The 20,000-nt window shown below is 45.3% G+C and overlaps 1 protein-coding gene and 1 long non-coding RNA gene across 3 annotated transcripts in view; both read right to left on the reverse strand.

The window, feature by feature from the left end:
- Nucleotides 1-20,000, reverse strand: part of LOC113807065 (syndecan) — a 447,671-nt gene that overhangs the window by 174,538 nt on the left and 253,133 nt on the right. The window lies entirely within an intron of this gene.
- The window catches only part of LOC138859687 (uncharacterized), a 104,181-nt gene that overhangs the window by 63,652 nt on the left and 20,529 nt on the right, over nucleotides 1-20,000 (reverse strand). The window contains exon 2 of the long non-coding RNA XR_011398198.1: nucleotides 4,372-4,410. This is a non-coding gene — a long non-coding RNA (uncharacterized lncRNA). The remainder of the gene's footprint in view (nucleotides 1-4,371; nucleotides 4,411-20,000) is intronic.

Raw genomic sequence — 20,000 nt, forward strand, 5'->3', positions numbered from 1 at the left:
AATATAGAAAGAGAAAGAGAGACAGATTGAGAGAGAGAGAAAAAAAGAAAACGAGGAGAAAGAGGAAGACAACGCGAGCGACAGAGATAAAGAGAAAGAGAAAGAGAGACAGAGAGAAAGACAGAGAGACAGATTGAGAGAGAAAAAAGAAAAAAGAGGAGGAGGAACTGGAATACAACGCGATCGACAGAGAGAAAGAGAAAGAGATACAAAGACAAAGAGAAAGAAAGAGAGACAGACAGAGAGAAAAAGAAAAAAGAAAAAAGAAGAGGAGGAACAGGAAGACAACGCAAGCGACAGAGAGAAAGAGAAAGAGAAAGAGATACAAAGACAAAGAGAAAGAGAGACAAAGAGAAAGAAAGAGAGACAGACAGAGAGAAAAAGAAAAAAGAAGAGGAGGAACAGGAAGAAAACGCGAGCGACAGAGAGAAAGAGAAAGAGAAAGAGATACAAAGACAAAGAGAAAGAGAGACAGAGAAAAAGAAAGAGAGACAGACTGAGAGAGAAAAAAAAAGAAAAAAGCGAGGAGGAAGAGGAAGACAATGCGAACGACAGGGAGGAAGAGAAAGAGAAAGAGATACAAAGACAAAGAGAAAGAGAGACAGAAAGAAAAGAGAGAGAGAAAAAAAGAAAAAAAGCAAGGAGGAAGAGGAAGACAACGCGAGCGACAGAGAGAAAGAGAAAGAGATACAAAGAGAAAGAGAAAGAGAGACAGAGACAAAGAGAAAGAAAAAGAGAGACAAATTGAAAGAGAGAGAAAAAGAAAAAACAGGAAGACAACGCGAGCGACAGAGAGACAGAGAGAAAGAAAGAGAGACAGATTGAGAGAGAGAAAAAGAAAAAAGAAAAAAGTCGAGGAGGAACAGGAAGACACCGCGACCGACAGAGACAGCACCCCCCCCCCCCAAAACCCCAGACTCAGGCCGATGCGCCCGGGACGCAAGGTTGGCTGGCACGGCGCTGACGCCCTCCCTTCGTCAGCGCCACCGTCAGCAGCGGCCAGAAGTGTATCACCTTCGCCATCGCTTATCACGGGGTGCTTGCGGCGCTAATGAAGGCACACATGAGGATCGGCACGTACACACCCATTAATGTTGCTCCTGATGTATGTGTTTGTGTGTGTGTGTGTGTGTGTGTGTGTGTGTGTGTGTGTGTGTGTGTGTGTGTGTGTGTGTGTGTGTGTGTGTGTGTGTGTGTGTCTGTGTGTGTGTGTGTGTGTGTGTATGTGTGTGTATGTGTGTGTGTGTGTGTGTGTGTGTGTGTGTATGTGTGTGTGTGTGTATGTGCGTGTGTATGTGTATGTTCGTGTTTGTGTGTGTATGTGCGTGTGTGTGTGTATGTGCGTGTGTGTGTGTGTGCTAATTTGTATGTGCGTGCGTGTGTGTGTGCGTGTGTGTCTATGTGTGTGTGTGTCTGTGTGTGTGTGTGTGTGTCTGTTTGTCTTTCTTTCTGCCCTGCCTGCCTTGCTTGTCTGCCTGCCTGCCTACATTGTTTGCTTGCCTGCCTGCCTTGTCTGGCTGCTTGCCTTCCTTTTCTGCCTGCCTGTCTGCCTTGCATGCATGCCTGTCTTCCCAGCCTGCCTCCCTGCCTGCCTTTTCTGTCTGTCTGCCTGCCTGCCTTGCATGCATGCCTGCTTGCTTATGTGTCCGACAACCTGCCAGTTTGATCTCTCTCTCCTCTTCCCCTTTCCTTCACCTCTTTTCTCTCTCTCCCCTCGTCTTCACTCTCCCCTCCCCTTTCGCATTCTCTCTCCCTATCTTCTTTTTTTTCTAATTACTCCAACGAAGCACTAATCACGGCTCGCAATCATCCCGTTTTTGAATGCCGGATTATTGATAGGCTAATCGCCGGTCAAACGGAGAAGGCCCAATTATGCGGAAGGCAGGCGCCGGCTCGCATTTTTCGCTGGACGGCTAGAACGTCTGCGAAGCATCGGATTGGAGGCGGAGGAAGGAGGAGGAGGAGGAGAAAGAAGAAGAAGAAGAGAGAGGGTGAGGGTGAGGGAATGGAAGAGGGGAAGGAGGGTGAGGAGGAGGAGGGTGAGGAGGAGGAGGGTGAGGAGGAGGAGGGTGAGGAGGGTGAGGGGGAGGAGGGGGAGGAGGTAGGAGGAGGAGGAGGAGGAGGGTGGAGGAGGAGGAGGAGGGAGGAGGAGGGTGAGGAGGAGGAGGAGGAGGAGGAGGAGGAGGAGGAGGAGGAGGAGGAGGAGGAGGAGGAGGTGGTGCTGGTGGAGGAGGAGGGAGAAGAAGTGGAAGAAGAAAAAGAAGAAAAATAAAATAATAATAATGATAATAGGAGGAGGAAGAAGAAGAAAGAGAATAAGAAGGAGGAGGAGAAGTGGACGAAGAACAAAAAAGGGAAGAAGAAAAATTAAATAATAACAATAACAATAATAATAAAGAGGAGGAGGAGGAGAAGATGGAGAAGTGGGGGAAATGGAAGGAGAAGAAGAAGAAGAAGAGGAGGAATTAGTAACGGGAGGAAAATAAGAGAACAGCAATATATAGTAAGCCTAACTATAAGTGGTGTCAGCAGCAGAAGGGACAGGGCAGACTATCCAACGAAAGAGAGAAAGAGAAGAGGAAAGAGAATATGAAAGAGAGAAAGAGAAGAAGAAAGAGGGAGAAAGAAAAGAAGAAAGAGAAAGAAAAGAAGAAAGAGAGAAAGAAAGAGAAGAAAGAGAGAAAGAAAAGAAGAAAGAGAGAGAAAGAAACAAAGGAAAGAGAGAAAGGGAAATAAGAAGAAAGAGAAAAAAACGAAAAAAAAACGACAGACTAAGCAAGCGAGAGAGAAAGAAACGGAATAAGAAAGAAACAGAATACGAAAGTTAAGAGAGAAAGGTAAATAGGAAGAAAGAGAAAAAAAAACGAAAAAAAAAACGACAGACTAAGCAAGCGAGAGAGAAAGAAACAGAATACGAAAGCAAGAGAGAAACGGGGACAGGAAAAGCAGATTAAAAAAAAAAAAAAAAAAAAAAAAAAATCTCCCTCGGCCCTCCCCCACCCCCCTTGATTCACATCCCGGCGATCTGGCAAGCAAATCACACGAAGGCGTTGCACCATTTCCTTCGCCGCCCAAAGTCTTCCCATCGAAGTCGTCGTCATCGTCACCATCGTCAAAGGAGGGTGCCGGTTTCATTGCGTTCGGTGACGCTACGTAACTGTTTTTTTTTTCCTATATTGCCGAGGTGCGTAATGGCTCGCATGTCACTATTTTTTAAAACTTATTATTCTTATTTGTTTATTTTTTATTTATCTATTTATTTTATATTGACTCAATATATTATTTCATTATCACTATCAACTACGGGTATCATGTTTCCCTATCACTATCAACTACATTTTTTTTTTTTTTTGACAATCACTCTGAATATCATATTTCATTATCACTATCAACTACGGGTACCATGTTTCCCTATCACTATCAACTACATTATATATATATATATATATATATATATATATATATATATATATATATATATATATATATATATATATCTTTTTTTTTCTTTTTTTCTTTTTTTTAACAATCACTCTGAATATCATATTTCATTATCACTATCAACTACGGGTACCATGTTTCCCTATCACTATCAACTACATTATATATATTTTTTTTTCTTTTTTTTCTTTTTTATAACAATCACTCTGAATATCATATTTCATTATCACTATCAACTACTGGTATCATGTTTCCCTATCACTATCAACTACATTTTATATATATATATATATATATATATATATATATATATATATATATATATATATATATATATATATATAAATGTATATATATATATATTTTTTTTTTTAACAATCACTCTGAATATCATATCTCATTATCACTATCAACTACTGGTATCATATTTCCCTATCATTATCAACTACGTATATCATAAATCACTATCACTGCCACAACAGATATCATATTTCCTTCACAATATAAACTACAGATATCATATTTCGCTATCACTGCCACAATACATATCATATTTAATTCTCAATATCAATCCAAACAATACTCTGCACTATCAATGTCACTACAGCCACCCTATCTCACCATCAGTATCACTATAAACGTCACATTTTACTTGCAACTTCAATGCAGATATCTTACTGCACTATCAATACAAAAAAAACATATTTCACTAATCAAAACCTTTCTTTCATTATTTTTCACCCTCTCTCCCCTACCAAAAGAACCACTCATCCCACCTCCTCCCCGGGTCCCCTTAAAGGCAAAAAACAGATCAACTGACCCTCCCTCCCTTTCCCCTCCCACTCCACCCCCCTCAAAATAAAGGAAAGGGGAGGTCATGCAGCTCGCCCCTTCCCTCACAAAAAATGTCAAAAGGTCAGCCTCTCTTACCCTTCAATACAGGACGGAGGTCGTTCTGGAAGCGCTTACCTAGAAGAAAAATAAAACTGCATTAGAAATATATAACAGGTATATACACATATATAATTGTATACTACATACACACATACATATGTGTTTGCAGTATATAAATAAATATAATAGACACTAAATACACACACACACACACATATATATATTATATGTTATCTGCATATATCAAACATATTATGTATGTATGATATATCATATCATATTATTATTACTATCATTATCATTATCATTATCATTATCATTATCATTATTATTATTATTATTATTATTATTATTATTATTATTATTATTATTATTATTATTATATATATATATATATATATATATATATATATATATATATATATATATATATATATATATATACACATATATAAACTCAAACAGACAAGGAAAACTGCCCCGCACCCGCCACGTCACCGATGAGCGCGCCTCCCCCTCCCCCTGCCCCTCCTCGCACCCCCACCCCCCCTCTCCGCCGCCGCCGTCGCCGCCGCGTCACGCAACCACGTTACAGAGGCAGCGTTGCGTCACGCGATCGCCCGGCCCGAGTGAGGTCACGGAGCGTCACCTGACCCCGGCCTCTTGGGTTACCTCAGCTGCAGCCGAGATGTCTCCGGGGCCTTTGTGTGCCCGCGGCGCTCTCACAGGGGCGCTCGGGGGCTGGTGCACACGCCCATGCGAATCCCGACAAGCATTCGTACATGTGTTCGGCGCTTGCTTGCATGAGTGCTTACGTACACAAGCATCCGTACATAAATACTTCCGCGAACAAATGAACGTAAGTACACGCATACATTCATACACATACACATACATACATAAACACACACACACAATGGCTACTGGGTATCATTTACAAGTGTGCACATGTCAGGGATTGTCATTAATGAGTGATAAGACACATGTACGCTCCTGGTGTACACATGGCCTAGCGCCCAAGCATGGCTACCGAGCATTGTGTACATATGTGCACATGTCAGGAATTCCCATTAATGAGTGCCGACGAGCATGTGCACTCTTAACGCACACATGGACGTACACAAACATACACGGACCCTGTGCACATATGACCGGGATAGTCATCAATGAGTGACGAAACGCATGTCTCTCCTTCTGCAACATATGAGGCACGTCATTCATTTCCTGCAAGTAGATATGCGTCGATATTTGCAGACATGATGTTGTAGAAAAAAATGAAAGTATAGTTACAATGATAACATATTACATTCATGTATTGGTCTGTCGGTTTTTCTGTCTAACTATCTACCTACCTACTTACCCATCTGTCTGTCTGTACATATAAATCTCTCTCTCTCTCTCTCTTTCTCTCTCTCTCTCTCTCTCTCTCTCTCTCTCTCTCTCTCTCTCTCTCTCTCTCTCTCTCTCTCTCTCTCTCTCAAACACACACACACACACACACACACACACACACACACACACACACACACACACACACACACACACACACACACACACACACACACACACGCACACACACACACACACACACACGCACACACGCACACACACACACACGCACACACACACACACACCTACCTACGTCTCCCGTAATATTCTATTCAATATACATATATATCTATCCACCTATATACACAAACAAATCCCCTGAAGTGGTTCTCTCCCCTTCTCCCTTCCCTTCCTCCTCCCTGCTTCCTTTCCCTCCCCCTATCCATCCCCTCGCTGCCCCCTGTCTCACTACCCTTCCCTCTCCTTACCCCTCATCTACCCTTCCCCTTCCCCTCTCCTTACCCCTCATCTACCCTTCCCTTCCCCTCTCCTTACCCCTCATCTACCCTTCCCTTCCCTCTCCTCTACTTACCCTCATCTACCCTTCCCCTTCCCTCTCCTTACCCCTCATCTACCCTTCCCCCTCCTTCCCCCTTATCTTCCCTCTCCTTCCCCCCTTATCTCCCCATCCCTTTCCTCTCCTTCCCCCTTCCCTCTCCTTCCCCTTTTCCTCCCTTTCCCTCTCCTTCCCCCTTCCTTCCCCTCCCTTCCCTTTCCTCTCTCCTTCCCCCTTATCCCCCTCCCTCTGCTTCCCCTCCCCTTCCCCTCTCCTTCTCCTTCCCTTCCTTTCTCCTTCCCCTCCTCCCTCCCCATCTTCCCCTTATCTCCCTTCCCCTTCCCTCTCCTTCCTTCCCTCTCCCTCTCCCCCCTCTCCCCCTTCCCCTCTCCGTGCATGACCTGAGCATTGACTTTTCTGTCACCTGACCCGAAATTCTGACCATGCGCGCTGTTTTTGCCTGAACCTGATCCCTAGACGATGGAACAATACGATAGCCCCATTTTTTTATCTGTGTCCGATCCTGTATTTGTGACTTTATATATATACATATTTTCTTTTTCTTCTTCTTCTTCTTCTTTTTTGGGGGGTCACTTCTTTCATATTTCGTAATTTCTTAGGCCAGTTTTTCCTTTTCCATTTTTGCCGTCCTTTTTAATTTATCTTATCTTTATGCTATTCTTTCTTTTTAAGTAAAATAATAATATTCTCAATATCTCTCTATATTCCCCTGATTGACTATTCGCACATTAATCTCTTTATCTCTTCAACTCCCCCTTTCTTGAAAAAAAGAAAAAAAAGAAAACCAAAGAAATTTCAATGACGAAAAGGTCCCACTCATCCCCCCAAAAATATAAGATATTAAAGATATTTTTAAAATGGAAAAAAAATACAGAAAGAAAGCAAAAATATCTCAGCCCACCCTCGGAAACCGCGACACAATAGCCACGAGTCCGAAAGAAAAAGAGAAAAAAGTGAAAAGAAAAGAAAAAGGAGACGAAAAAAAAAATATTTACAAATACGCGAACAAAACACAAGATCCGCGATCACTCCCAACATAGACAACAATAACAATAACAACAACAACAAAAACAAAAAGGGAAAGAAAAGGAGGCCAATCTGGAAACGTCTTCCTTGTTTTTGGTTTGTTTGTTCGCTTGTTTGCAATGGGGGGGGGGGCAGGAGGGGAGGGTCCAAAATGAGAACGGTGATTTGAAGGCGATAGATAGGGGGGGGAGGGAGAGGGGGAGAGAGAGAGAGAGAGAGAGAGAGAGAGAGAGAGAGAGAGAGAGAGAGAGAGAGAGAGAGAGAGAGAGAGAGAGAGAGAGAGAGAGAGAGAGAGAGAGAGAGAATGAGAGAGAAGATCAGATATAAAGAAACAGAGAGAGAGATAAAAAACAGAGATAAAGAAATAGAAAGAGAGAGATAAATAAACAGAAAGAGAGAGAGAGAATAAGAGAGTGATGCCATAACGTAGAGATCCCCAGACCACCAACGTTGCTGATAGAGTTTAACACGGAGGGGGGCGGGGCAAAGGACAAGAAAGAGACGAGAAGAAAAAGAAGAATTGGAGGAAGAAGTTCAAGAAGCACAAGATGAAGAACAAGGAGGAAGAGGATAGGGAGGAGGAGGAGGAAGAGGAAGAAGATAGGGAGTTGGAGGAAGAGGAGGCGGAGGAGGAGAAGGATGGGGAGGAGGAAGAAGACGAAGAAAAAGAAGAAAAAAGAGAAGAATAATGAGAAGAAGAAAAAAAGGAAAAATAAGAAACAAAATCAAAATCAAAATAAAAACAAGAGGAACGAAAGGAGGAGGAGAAAGAGAATAGGAAGAAAGAGGAAAAGGAGGGAGAGGCCCCATCTTCAACCGTTCACGGCGACGCGCACATCGGATTCCCGGCCTTATCTCCTATCACCTAATTTAACCCCAATTATCATAATCCCTCATCTCTATGATCGCTCAACCACTCCGGCGCTGACCTACTCCCTCCGTCCGTATGCGCTCTCTCTCTCTCTCGCTCTCTCTCTGTCTTTCTGTCTTTCTCTCTCTCTCTCTCTCTCTCTCATTCTCTCTCTGTTTTTCTGTCTTTCTCTCTCTCTCTCGTTCTCTCTCTGTCTTTCTCTCTCTCTCTCTCTCTCGTTCTCTCCCTCTCTCTCTCGTTCTCTCCCTCTCTCTCCCTCTCTCGTTCTCTCCCTCTCTCTCTCGTTCTCTCCCTCTTTCCCTCTCTCTCTCGTTCTCTCCCTCTCTCTCTCTCTCTCTCCCTCTCTTATCCTGTCCCTTCACCCTAATCCTCTACATTCTCCCTCCATCCTCCTTACACCCCTACCCTACCCCATACCCCCCAATACCCCAGCCCCCATACCCCCCAATACTCCAGCCCCCCCATACCCCCAATACCCCAGCCCCCCATACCCCAGCCCCCTTCCCCATCGCCCCTCCCCCACCCCCTTGAATGACCTTGGCCGCCCCAGTTAGCGTGCGGGCTAGTAACTCCATGACCCCCCCCCCCCCGCTTTGCAACCACGACAAGGCAACATTGACCAACGATAATCCTTGTTGGCCTTTCTCGTTTTCTCTCTCCCCGCTTCTCCGTTTCTCTCTCTCCATCTTTTCTTTCTTCCTTTCTCTCTCTCTTTCTCTATCACTCTCTCTCGATCTCTTCCATCCTTCCGACTGCGTTTTTTTCCCTCTCTCTCTCTTCCTTTTCTTTTTTTGTGTCATTCTATATAGTCTCCAGCCGCTCTTTCTCCGCTCTTTTTCCTATCTCTTCTCCCTTTTTTCTTTAATCTCTATCTCCGTCTCTGCCCCTCTCTCTCTCTCTCTCTCTCTCTCTCTCTCTCTCTCTCTTTCTCTCCCTCCCCCTTCCTCTCTCTCCCTCTCCCTCTCACTTCAAACCTTCCATCTCCCTCTCTTATCCCCCCCCTTCCCTCCCACCCCGCCTTTAAAATATTGTCGCCACAATCTCCTATCAACTTATCTCCCTTTCTTATCAGCTGATATCGTGATTCAATCCTTGTTGTATCTTCACCGGAGAGTATTGAGTGTTCTCTCCGCCTGTTCTCATCCCGCTCGTTATCGGAGATGCTGCATGCACCTCTTTCTATCCGTTTTTTTTCACTTGGTTCCTGTATCTCTTTTGTTTTATCTTCGTTTGTTTTATTTTGCTGGATTTCTTAATTCTTTCCTTTGTCTCTCTTGTTTTATATTCGTTTGTTTTATTTTGCTGTTTTTTCTTCTTTCCTTTATCTCTTGTTTTATCTTCGTTGTTTTATTTTGCTTAATTTTTTTCTTGGTTCCTTTATCTTTGTTTTATCCTTTGTTTGTCTGATATGTGTCTTTATTCCCCAATTCCCCATCCACACTTGTCTATTTTATTATCTACTGAATACCCTTCATGATTGCTTGCCTACCTGATTGCTCTCTCCATTTGCAGATCCACCCAAAACGTACTCAAAAATCCACTTGTAAATACACTCAAAAATCCACCCAAAACCCACTCAAAAATCCAATTGTAAATCCACACAAAACCCACTCAAAAATCCAATTGTAAATCCACCCAAAATCCACTTGAAAATCCACCAAAACCCCACTCGTAAATCCACCAAAAATACACTTGAAAATCCACCAAAAAATCCATCTGTAAATCCATGTCATGCAAACTTACAATTTAAACAATCTGCTTCCATTTACATCTAAATTTCTTAATAACAAGAGAAAAATTGTGGAAAAGTTAGAAGAGGTAAGGTAAAATGACAGAGAGAGAGAGAGAGAGAGAGAGAGAGAGAGAGAGAGAGAGAGAGAGAGAGAGAGAGAGAGAGAGAGAGAGAGAGAGAGAGAGAGAGAGAGAGAGAGAAGACAAAAAACAAGAAACAAAAGAAAAGATAAAAAGACAAAAAAAACAAGAAACAAAAGAAAAGATAAAAAGACAAAAAACAAGAAACAAAAGAAAAGATAAAAAGACAAAAAACAAGAAACAAAAGAAATGATAAAAAGACAAAAAAAGAAAAGAAAAGGGAAAAAAATAAATAACAATCCATAATAAAAAAAAGGACCTGTTTAGAATACCAACAACTCCCTCCCTCCCCTCCCCTCCCTCCCCATTTCTACCATCTTTTCCCCACGTATTACCGCCCTTACCACGCCCTCGTGAGAATCCTCCTCCGCATTCGCTAAACCGGTTCTCTTTTTTTGTCTCCCACGCTCAGTCCAATAAACAATAAACATTGCCCTTACTCCCACCGCACTTCCCACCCTTGATGTTTACACCCCTTTTTCACCCTTGCAGCTTCGTCACCCTACCTACCGGGGGTGGGGTGGGGGGGGTTATCTATCCTTATCTACTCCACCCTGTCATCAGACTATTTTCTTCGCCCTGTCTAGCTTTTCTTATCTCTTTCACCCTGATATTCTAATGCCCTGAGGGTGTCACTCTACAGCACTACTAAGAGTTCTATTAATTCACTTTGTTCAGCCTACCACCTTATCACCCTTCCTGGCCCTAAGTCCTCTCCTTCACCCTGCCAAATTACCTAACTAGAAGTCCCTTTATCAACCCTGGTACCCTGCCACCTTTCCACCCTGCCAAACCTTTTTTCTACTCCAATACATCACCCTTTTCCACTAACCTCACCACCTTCTCGGCCTTACTCTCAACTACACACTTTTATCTCATCACCCTGTTACCCTAAAACCCAACCACCCTACCACCCAGCAACCTAGAAAGAGTTAGATTGAGGCAGAGAGAGGGGAAAAATGCGACAGACCGAGAGAGAGAGAGAGAGAGAGAGAGAGAGAGAGAGAGAGAGAGAGAGAGAGAGAGAGAGAGAGAGAGAGAGAGAGAGAGAGAGAGAGAGAGAGAGAGAGAGAGAGAGACAGAGACAGAGACAGAGACAGAGACGGAGAGAAAGAGAGAGACCAACGAGAGAGAGAGAGAGAGACAGAGCCTGAAATTCCGCGTGCAACTTCGCGTTTCCGATTGATCTTAACCTGGCAACATCATCTCGTTGCCAAATACTAATTTTAGAAAGATTAATTGCCTGGTCACTTTGTTCCGAATTCATCCTTTCAGTAAGATTAATCATCTGTTTACTAAGGGGGTACTAGTGAAAATACCCTTAAATTCCACCCATCTCTTTCCATCTTATTAATGTGAACATAGACTGTATACCTCATACATCCATATATCCACTTCTCATCTATTCAATTTATCAACCTTCCTCAAATAAATAATTATGTACCCGCATATCCACATCACATAATCAATCCATCTCCCTCAAACTCAAAATTACGTAGGCCTATCATATACCCACTTTTTTCACCGAATCAAATGCACGCGAGCGAACTCACATACCCACATACCCACATACCCACTTCCTCACGTATCCATCTTTGGCCCACATACCCACATACCCATTTCCTCCCGTATCCATCTTTAGCCCACATACCCACATATCCACTTCCTCACGTATCCCCCACGTACCCACCTCCTCACGTATCCATCTTCGGCCCACATACCCACATCCACTTCACGTATCCATCTTTGGCCCACATACCCACTTCCTCACGTATCCCCCACATCCCACCTCCTCACGTATCCATCTTTGGCCCACATACCCACATACCCACCTCCTCATGTATCCATCTTTGGCCCACATACCCACGTACCCACCTCCTCACGTATCCATCTTTAGCCCGCATACCCACATACCCACTTCCTCACGTATCCATCTTTAGCCCACATACCCACATACCCACTTCCTCACGTATCCATCTTTGGCCCACATACCCACCTCCTCACGTATCCATCTTTGGCCCACATACCCACATACCCACCTCCTCACGTATCCATCTTTGGCCCACATACCCACATACCCACTTCCTCACGTATCCATCTTTAGCCCACATACCCACATACCCACTTCCTCACGTATCCCCCACATACCCACCTCCTCACGTATCCATCTTTGGCCCACATACCCACATACCCACTTCCTCATGTATCCATCTTTAGCCCACATACCCACCTCCTCACGTATCCATCTTTAGCCCACATACCCACATACATACCCACTTCCTCACGTACCCATCTTTAGCCCACATACCCACATACCCACCTCCTCACGTATCCATCTTTGGCCCACATACCCACTTCCTCACGTATCCCCCACATACCCACCTCCTCACGTATCCATCTTTAGCCCACATACCCACACACATACCCACTTCCTCACGTACCCACCTCCGGCATCCGCAGCGTCTCTCACCATACCGCGCGGATTTATCACGACGGCGATTTAAATTCTATCCGTCCAAACAACAGACCGCGACGACAAACAACATGCAACATAGCGAACGACATAACGCGTGTAACCCGACACCTCGCTGGGGGACGAAAGCAAGTGGAAGAGGGAGATAAGAGAGAGAGAGAGAATGGGGGAAGGAAAGGAGGAGAGGGAGGGAGAGAGGAGGAGAGAGGAGGAGAGGGAGGGAGAGAGGAGGAGAGATAAGGAGAGGGAGGGAGAGATGAGGAGAGATGAGGAGAGGGAGGGAGAGAGGAGGAAAGGGAGGGAGAGAGGAGGAAAGGGAGGGAGAGAGAAGGGGGAGGGAGAAGAGGAGAGATGAGGAGAGGGAGGCAGAGAGGAGGAAAGGGATGGATGGAGAGAGAGAGAGAGAGAAGGGGGAAGGAGAGAGGAGGAGAGATAAAGAGAAAGCGGGAGAAATAGAGTGAGGGAAGAAGGAGAGATAAAGAGATAGGGGGAGAAATGGGGGAGGGGGCGAGATAGGAGGGACGAGGACGAAATGGGAGGGGGAAGGGGGGAGGGAAGGAAAAAAAACGAAGGGGTAAAGGAGAGAAGGAGAACGAGAGGAACAACAGAGATAAGAGAAAAGATAGATAGAGAAGAAGACGAAAAAAAATAATAAAAAATAAATAAAACGAAAAGATTTGGAAAAAAATGGATCGAAACGAAAAGACAAAGACAGGGGATAAAAGTTAAAAAAAGCGAAAGAGAGAAACGAGGAAGGGAAGCGATGCCGCCCTTATCGCTTCCCTCCTCCCACGGCTCTTGATAAGACACAGGGAGGGCCGTGGAGAGTCGCGAATCGTGGCCAAACCCCCTTGGAACCGGAGTTAAAGAGAGCCGTGGAGATAAAGGAGAAAGAGGCGGAGGAGAGAAAGAGACGGAAAGAGAGGGCGAGAAAGAAAAGGGGGAGAAAGAAATAGGAAGAGAAGGCGAGAAAGAAAAGGAAGAAGGGGGAGAGGGCGAGAAAGAAAAGGGGGAGAAGGGGGGGAGGGAGAGAAACGGAAAGAGAGGGCGAGAAAGAAATGAGGGTCAGTGAGGGAGAGGGAAGGGAGGTGGGGGGAAGGAAAGAGGGAGAGAGAATAGGGGGTCAAGAGATGGTTAGAAAAATGGGGGGAGAGGGGGAGAGGGGGAGAGAGGGATGGAGAGAGGGAGGGAGGGAGGAGGGAGGGAGAGAGAGAGATGGAGGGAGAGAGAGGGAGAGAGAGAGAGAGAGAGAGAGAGAAAGAGAGAGAGAGAGAGAGGGAGAGAGAGAGAGAGAGAGAGAGAGAGAGAGAGAGAGAGAGAGAGTAAGAGAGAGAGAGAGAGAGAGAGACAGAGACAGAGAGAGAGAGAGAGAGAGAGAGAGAGACAGAGAGAGAGAGAGAGAGAGAGAGAGAGAGAGAGTAAGAGAGAGAGAGAGAGAGAGAGAGAGAGAGAGAGAGAGAGAGAGAGAGAGAGAGAGAGAGAGAGAGAGAGAGAGAGAGAGAGAGAGAGAGAGAGAGAGAGAGAGAGAGAGAGAGAGAAAGAGAGAGAGAGGGAGAGAGAGGTGTGAGAGAGAAAGAAACAGAGAGAGAGAGACGGATAGAGAGAGAGAGAGAGAGAGAGACAGACAGACTGAGAGAGAGAGAGAGAAAGAGAGAGAGAGAGAGGAAGAGAGAGAGAGAGAGAGAGAGAGAGAGAGAGAGAGAGAGAGAGAGAGAGAGAGAGAGACAGAGAAACAGAGAGAGAGAGAAACAGAGAGAGAGAGAAACAGAGAAACAGAGAGAGACAGAGAGAGAGAGAAACAGAGAAACAGAGAAACAGAGAAACAGAAAAACAGAGAAACCGAGAAACAGAGAGAGAGAGAGAGAACCGCCCGGCGCAGAAGAACCGGCCATTATTATCATCTCGGTCTTGCAAGATATTCCCAGCCTTGACGCTTGGGGTGGACCGGACGTGCGTTGCTGATAAGGGGATGATAAGGGGGAGGGGAGGGGAGGGGGAAGGGGAAGGGGGAGGGGATGGGAGAGGAAGGGGGAGGGGAGAATGGGGGAGGGGAAGGGGGGAGGGGAAGGGGAGGAAGAAGGGAGAGGGGAAGGGGGGGAGGGGGAGGAAAGGGGAAGGGGATGGGGAGGAGAAGGGGGAGGAAAGGAGAAGGGGGAGGAAAGGGGAAGGGGATGGGGAGGAGAAGGGGGAGGGGAAGGGGTGCGAGGAAAGGGGGAGGGGAAGGGGTGCGAGGAAAGGGGAAGGGAAATGGGGTAGGAGAAGAGGGGGATGTGAAGGGGTTGGGGAGAATGGAGGAGAGGGTATAAGGGAAAAAGAAGAAATGAAAGAGAGAGAGATAGAGAGAGAGAGAGAGAGAGAGAGAGAGAGAGAGAGAGAGAGAGAGAGAGAGAGAGAGAGAGCGAGAGAGAGAGAGAGGGGGGGGGGGGGGGACGAGGAGAAAAAGAATACAAAGATGAAAGACGTTGAATCAGATAAAGAAGAGAAACCGAAAAAAATATCTGATAAGTAAAAGTACCCAAAAAAAAGTCTTCTACCCCCCCCCCTTAAAAAAAAATCGCGAGAAAATACGTAATGGTGATAACCAAAGGTCAAAGCATACAGGATGTCGGAGCTGATAAGGTCCTTCTGTCGGCCACAAGATCGCTCCATATGTTAACCTTTGACCCTGCATCCGTTGGCGACGCTCTGGGACAGATGCACTTGAATTCTTTTTTTATTATCTTTTTTATTATTTTTCATTGTCATTTATTTTGTCTGATGTTCTCTTTTTATCATTTTTGTCTGTTTTCTTTTTTCTCTCTCTCTTTTCTATCTTTTCTTCCTTTTTCAGAATATATATATATATATATATATATATATATATATATATATATATATATATATCTTTACCATCCTGAACTCCCACTCTCTTCTTCTCGCCTTTATTTCACTCATTTCCCTCCTTTCGTTCGTCTTCTTCCCACTCTTTCATCCTCCTCCACCTTCTCCATTCACATCTTCATCAACACCGCATCTTCCCCTCCCTTGATCACTCTCTTCCCCCTTCCTCGTGCTTAGAGCGTCTCCGTTTCCATGACAACCGAAGACGCGCCATGACGTCATATAAAAACTTCGGCGGAAGTGTCGCGTAAACTCACGAAGACATCCGAACGCCGCCCTTGCCGTCTCCGCCCGCCGCCCGCGCCTCGAGGCTTGGGTGTGCTCGGGCTCGTCTGTCTGTGTGTCTGTCTGTGTGTCTGTCTGCCTGTGTGTGTGTCTATCTGTGTGTGTCTGTCTGTCTATGTCTGTGTGTCTGTCTGTGTCTGTCTGCCTGTGTGTCTGTCTATCTGTGTGTGTCTGTCTGTCTATGTCTGTGTGTCTGTCTGTCTGTCTCTCTGTCTGTCGGCTGTCTGTCTGTCGTCTGTCTGTCTGTCTGTCTGTCAGTCAGTCAGTCTGTCTGCCTGTCTGTTTTTGTCTGTCTATCTTTCTAATAATCTCTTTCTTGATGTTTTGTACATTCTGTCTACCTGTTTCTCTTTCTCTCTCACTCTTCTACCCCCTGTCCCTGTCCATCTCTCAATCCCTCTCTTTTTCCCTTTCCATCTCTTATTCCCTCTCTTTCTCCCTTTCCCACTCCCTCTCCATTCTCTTTTCCACTCCCTCTCCATTCTCTTTCCTACTCCCTCTCCACTCTCTTTCCTACTCCCTCTCCACTCTCTTTCCCACTCCCTCTCCATCTCCAATTCCTACTCCCACTCCTTCTCGCTCTCCCTCTCTGTCTTTTGTCCTCCCAAGTCTCACAATTGTATGTTTTCCTCTCATATTGCACATAATTTTCTCGGTCCTCAAAACTAGTATGCGTGTCCACATTCTCCACGTTTCTCACACTACGTCGTCTTTTCAGTCCCTGCTATCCTCTCTCCTCCCCCTCCCTCCCTCGCCTACTCCCTATCCCTCTACCTCTTCCTCCCATTCTTCCTTAACCACTGCTCTCCCCTATTATTTATCCATCCCTCTTCGCATCAATTTCTTCATTTTCTTTTTATCCCTCCACTCCCACCTATCCCTTCTCTCCCCGTTCCCTCCTCACCCCTTCTCTCCTCTCTCTCCTCTCCTTCTCTGCTCTCTGCTCTCTCCTCTCCTTCTCTGCTCTCTCCTCCCCCCACTCCCCCTATCCCTCTCTCCTCCCCCTCCCCCATCCCCTCCCCCGTCCTCCCTCCCCCTCCTTTCCGATATGCTGAAGTGTGTCACATTATCTCCCTATTATTCCTCGAATTGTGGCTATGAGTGCCTATATGTCTGTCTTGTCTGTTTCTGTACTTGTCTATTTGTCTATGTGTCTGCTTTCCCGTCTGGATGCCACCTTATCTAACACCATGTTCGCTTGCAACAAAAAAAAAGAAGAAACTATCTATAAACACATAAGCTGAACAAAAACAAATAACTGCATTTTATCTCGTCCTTATCTCGAAGGTCGTGTGTGGTCTTTCGAAAAAAAAAAACCACTCACACAATCTCGCTTTCTTTTAGCAAACTCCTTAAACCACCCACACCATGGCCGGACCACCATCGACAACCTACAACAAACAACCCATAAAATCGCAACGAACACCCTTCGATAACCCCCCCCCCAAAAAAAAAAATAATAATAATAATAATAAAATGATAAAAAGGAACAAAAACCCCAGACGGACACTTCACTAAAAAACATACAAAAAAAAACACCCTGAATTAAAAAAAAAATAACGAAAACGGGGAAAAAAAAAACAACAACCCCCAGCCGCAACGCACAGTATGCAAACACGCCTCCAAGCAAAAGACAAGCGAAGCACTGTACAAGGATTTCACACAAGCACACATCGTCACTTCATCACTTTCCTCAGAGAGCCTGTTCTTGGGACCTCGCTTCATCGCTTGCCTCGGAGGTCCTGTTCTCGGAAGAACACGCACGTCACGGGAGAAGGAAAAGATGGCCCGAGCACAAGCAAACACGCCTCCTCTGTTTGTGATTTTGGGATTAATGTGGACGCCATCACGGGAGGAGGCGCTGACGAAGGGGGGGGTTAAGGTGAACGAGATAACTTGATAAGAACGACTGAACGAGCTAACGACAAGATAACTTGCTAAGAACAAATGAACGGGAGAATTTGACAAAAACGACTAAACGAGCTAACTTGATAACTTCCTAAGAACGACTGAACGAGCTAACTTGATAAGATAACTTGATAAGAACGACTGAACGGGATAATCTGATAAAAACGACTGAACGAGCTTACTTGATAACTTGGCAAGAACAACAGAACGGATAACTTGATAAAAATGATGCGAACGAATGAAGAGTAATGTACCTTGACAAGAACGATTGAACAGAATTGAACATAAAATGAACTTGAACAGGATAACATCGAGATCAGCTGGACAGACGAGCTCGAAAATATTTGAACGAAACAGAAAGAAAACACGAAGTAAAAAAAATTATAATAAAAATTAAAAATAAACAAATAAAATAAAAAATAAAAAATATATAATAACAATAATGATAATAATAATAACAATAACAATAACAATAACAACAACAAAACAACAACAATAATAATAAAATGAATAAAATAAACGCAAAAATATATACAATTTGAGTTAACGCTCTTCGTTACGGAACCACTGACCCGACTACGAACGAATAAAAAAAAGAAAAAAAATATAAATAACGTAAAACAAGACAAAAACGCAAGAACAAGGCAACTAGAACAAGAACGAAGGAACTGAACACCCACCGCATAAACAACTGAACAGAAAAAAAACGAAAAATGTGAAAAAAACGAAAAAAAAGACTATAACAATGAGGCTGTTCACCAAAACGAGAACAAGTGACTAGAACAACGAGGAAACACTTGTAACAGACGAGTAAAGAAGGTCGTGAAGGGGGGAGGGGGGGGTGAAAGTGGGGGTGCAGTGAGGGTGGGTTGGGGGGGGGCGTGGAGGTGGGGTGGATGTAGGGTTGGGGAGGGAAGGGGATGAACGTGGGGTTGGGGAGGGAAGGGATGGACGTAGTGTTGAGATTGAAAGGGGTGGGCGTGGGGTTGGGGAGGGAAGTGGATGGACGTGGGGTTGAGATAGAAGGGGGTGGACGTAGTGTTGAGATGGAAAGGGGTGGACGTGGGGTTGGGGAGAGAAGGGGGGGGAGGAGCCATCACTCATCCAGAAAATAAATGGAAAATGTTGCAACCGCTGAACGGGATAACTTGATAACGGGATAACTAATCAGAAACAGTCAGCTAACAGGATTTAATAATACTGACGAAAAAACAAAAAACAAAAAACAAAAAAAAAAAAAAAAACAAGCCCAGTCCGACGTTAGACTCAATCAACCAGGCATAAACAAACAATGCAGGCAAGGCATAAGCTAATAATGCAGAGCAAACAGACACACACACAAGGCATATTTCGACACAAAACCCGCAGAATTGACAGCCACGGCGGACACACGCACAGGACACGGAGAAGCGCCAGTCAGTGTAGGCATCAGCATAGTCATCAGCATAGTCATCAGCATAGGCATCAGCATATGGTCAGAAGTGCTGAGATGAAGTCCCAAGCTCCCCCCCCACCCCCCTCCGATCGGACATGCCTACACCCCCCCCCCCCTCATCAATCTCACAATCCACCCCCTCTCCCTCCTCTCTCCCCTTCTATTCTCACTAAACGATTTTCCTTGCCTCCGTTCTCTTCTATTACCTCTTTGTCCCTTAGAGAAGGAGAGAGAGAGAGAGAGAGAGAGAGAGAGAGAGAGAGAGAGAGAGAGAGAGAGAGAGAGAGAGAGAGAGAGAGAGAGAGAGAGAGAGAGAGAGGGAGAAAGAGAAAGAGAAAGAGAGAGAGAGATAAAGAGAAAGCAAGAGAACAAGAGACAGAGAAAGCGCAAGAGAGCCAAAGAAAGCAAATCAACAAGAGAGAAACAGATCCCCCCCCAAAAAACGAAAAAAACGAAAGACAAACACACCCACACTCACACCCACACCAAAAGACACCCTCTAAAAAAACCGCCCAACGCACTAAAACAGACAAACAAGCAGACAAGAGACAGCGAGAGGCGATGGCGAGGTGTGAGAGAAAGAGAGAGAGCGAGAGAGAGAGAGAGAGAGAGAGAGAGAGAGAGAGAGAGAGAGAGAGAGAGAGAGAGAGAGAGAGAGAGAGAGAGAGAGAGAGTGCTCCTCCGACCGACGAGTGTCCCAGGTGGCGCCCAATTCACCGCGCCTAAGTGCCCCTTGCTATTTCCAATATGGACGGCATTCTCGCACACAAGGCACCCGCGAGGCAGCCACGATGCTTGCCTGCTTGCTTGCTGGTCTGTGATCGGAGGGGGCGGGAGGGAGGGGAAGAAGGGGGGAGGAGGTGGATGGAGGGGACGCGGGGGAGGGAGGGGGGAGGAGGGAAGGGAGGGGGACGGAGGTGGATGGAGGGGACACGGGGGAGGGGGAGGGGAAGGGAGGAGGTGGAGGGAGGTGGAGGGAAGTGGGAGGGGGAGGGAGATGGAAGGAGA

The sequence above is a fragment of the Penaeus vannamei genome, chromosome 37, assembly GCF_042767895.1.
Source record: "Penaeus vannamei isolate JL-2024 chromosome 37, ASM4276789v1, whole genome shotgun sequence".
Classification (NCBI taxonomy): domain Eukaryota; kingdom Metazoa; phylum Arthropoda; class Malacostraca; order Decapoda; family Penaeidae; genus Penaeus; species Penaeus vannamei.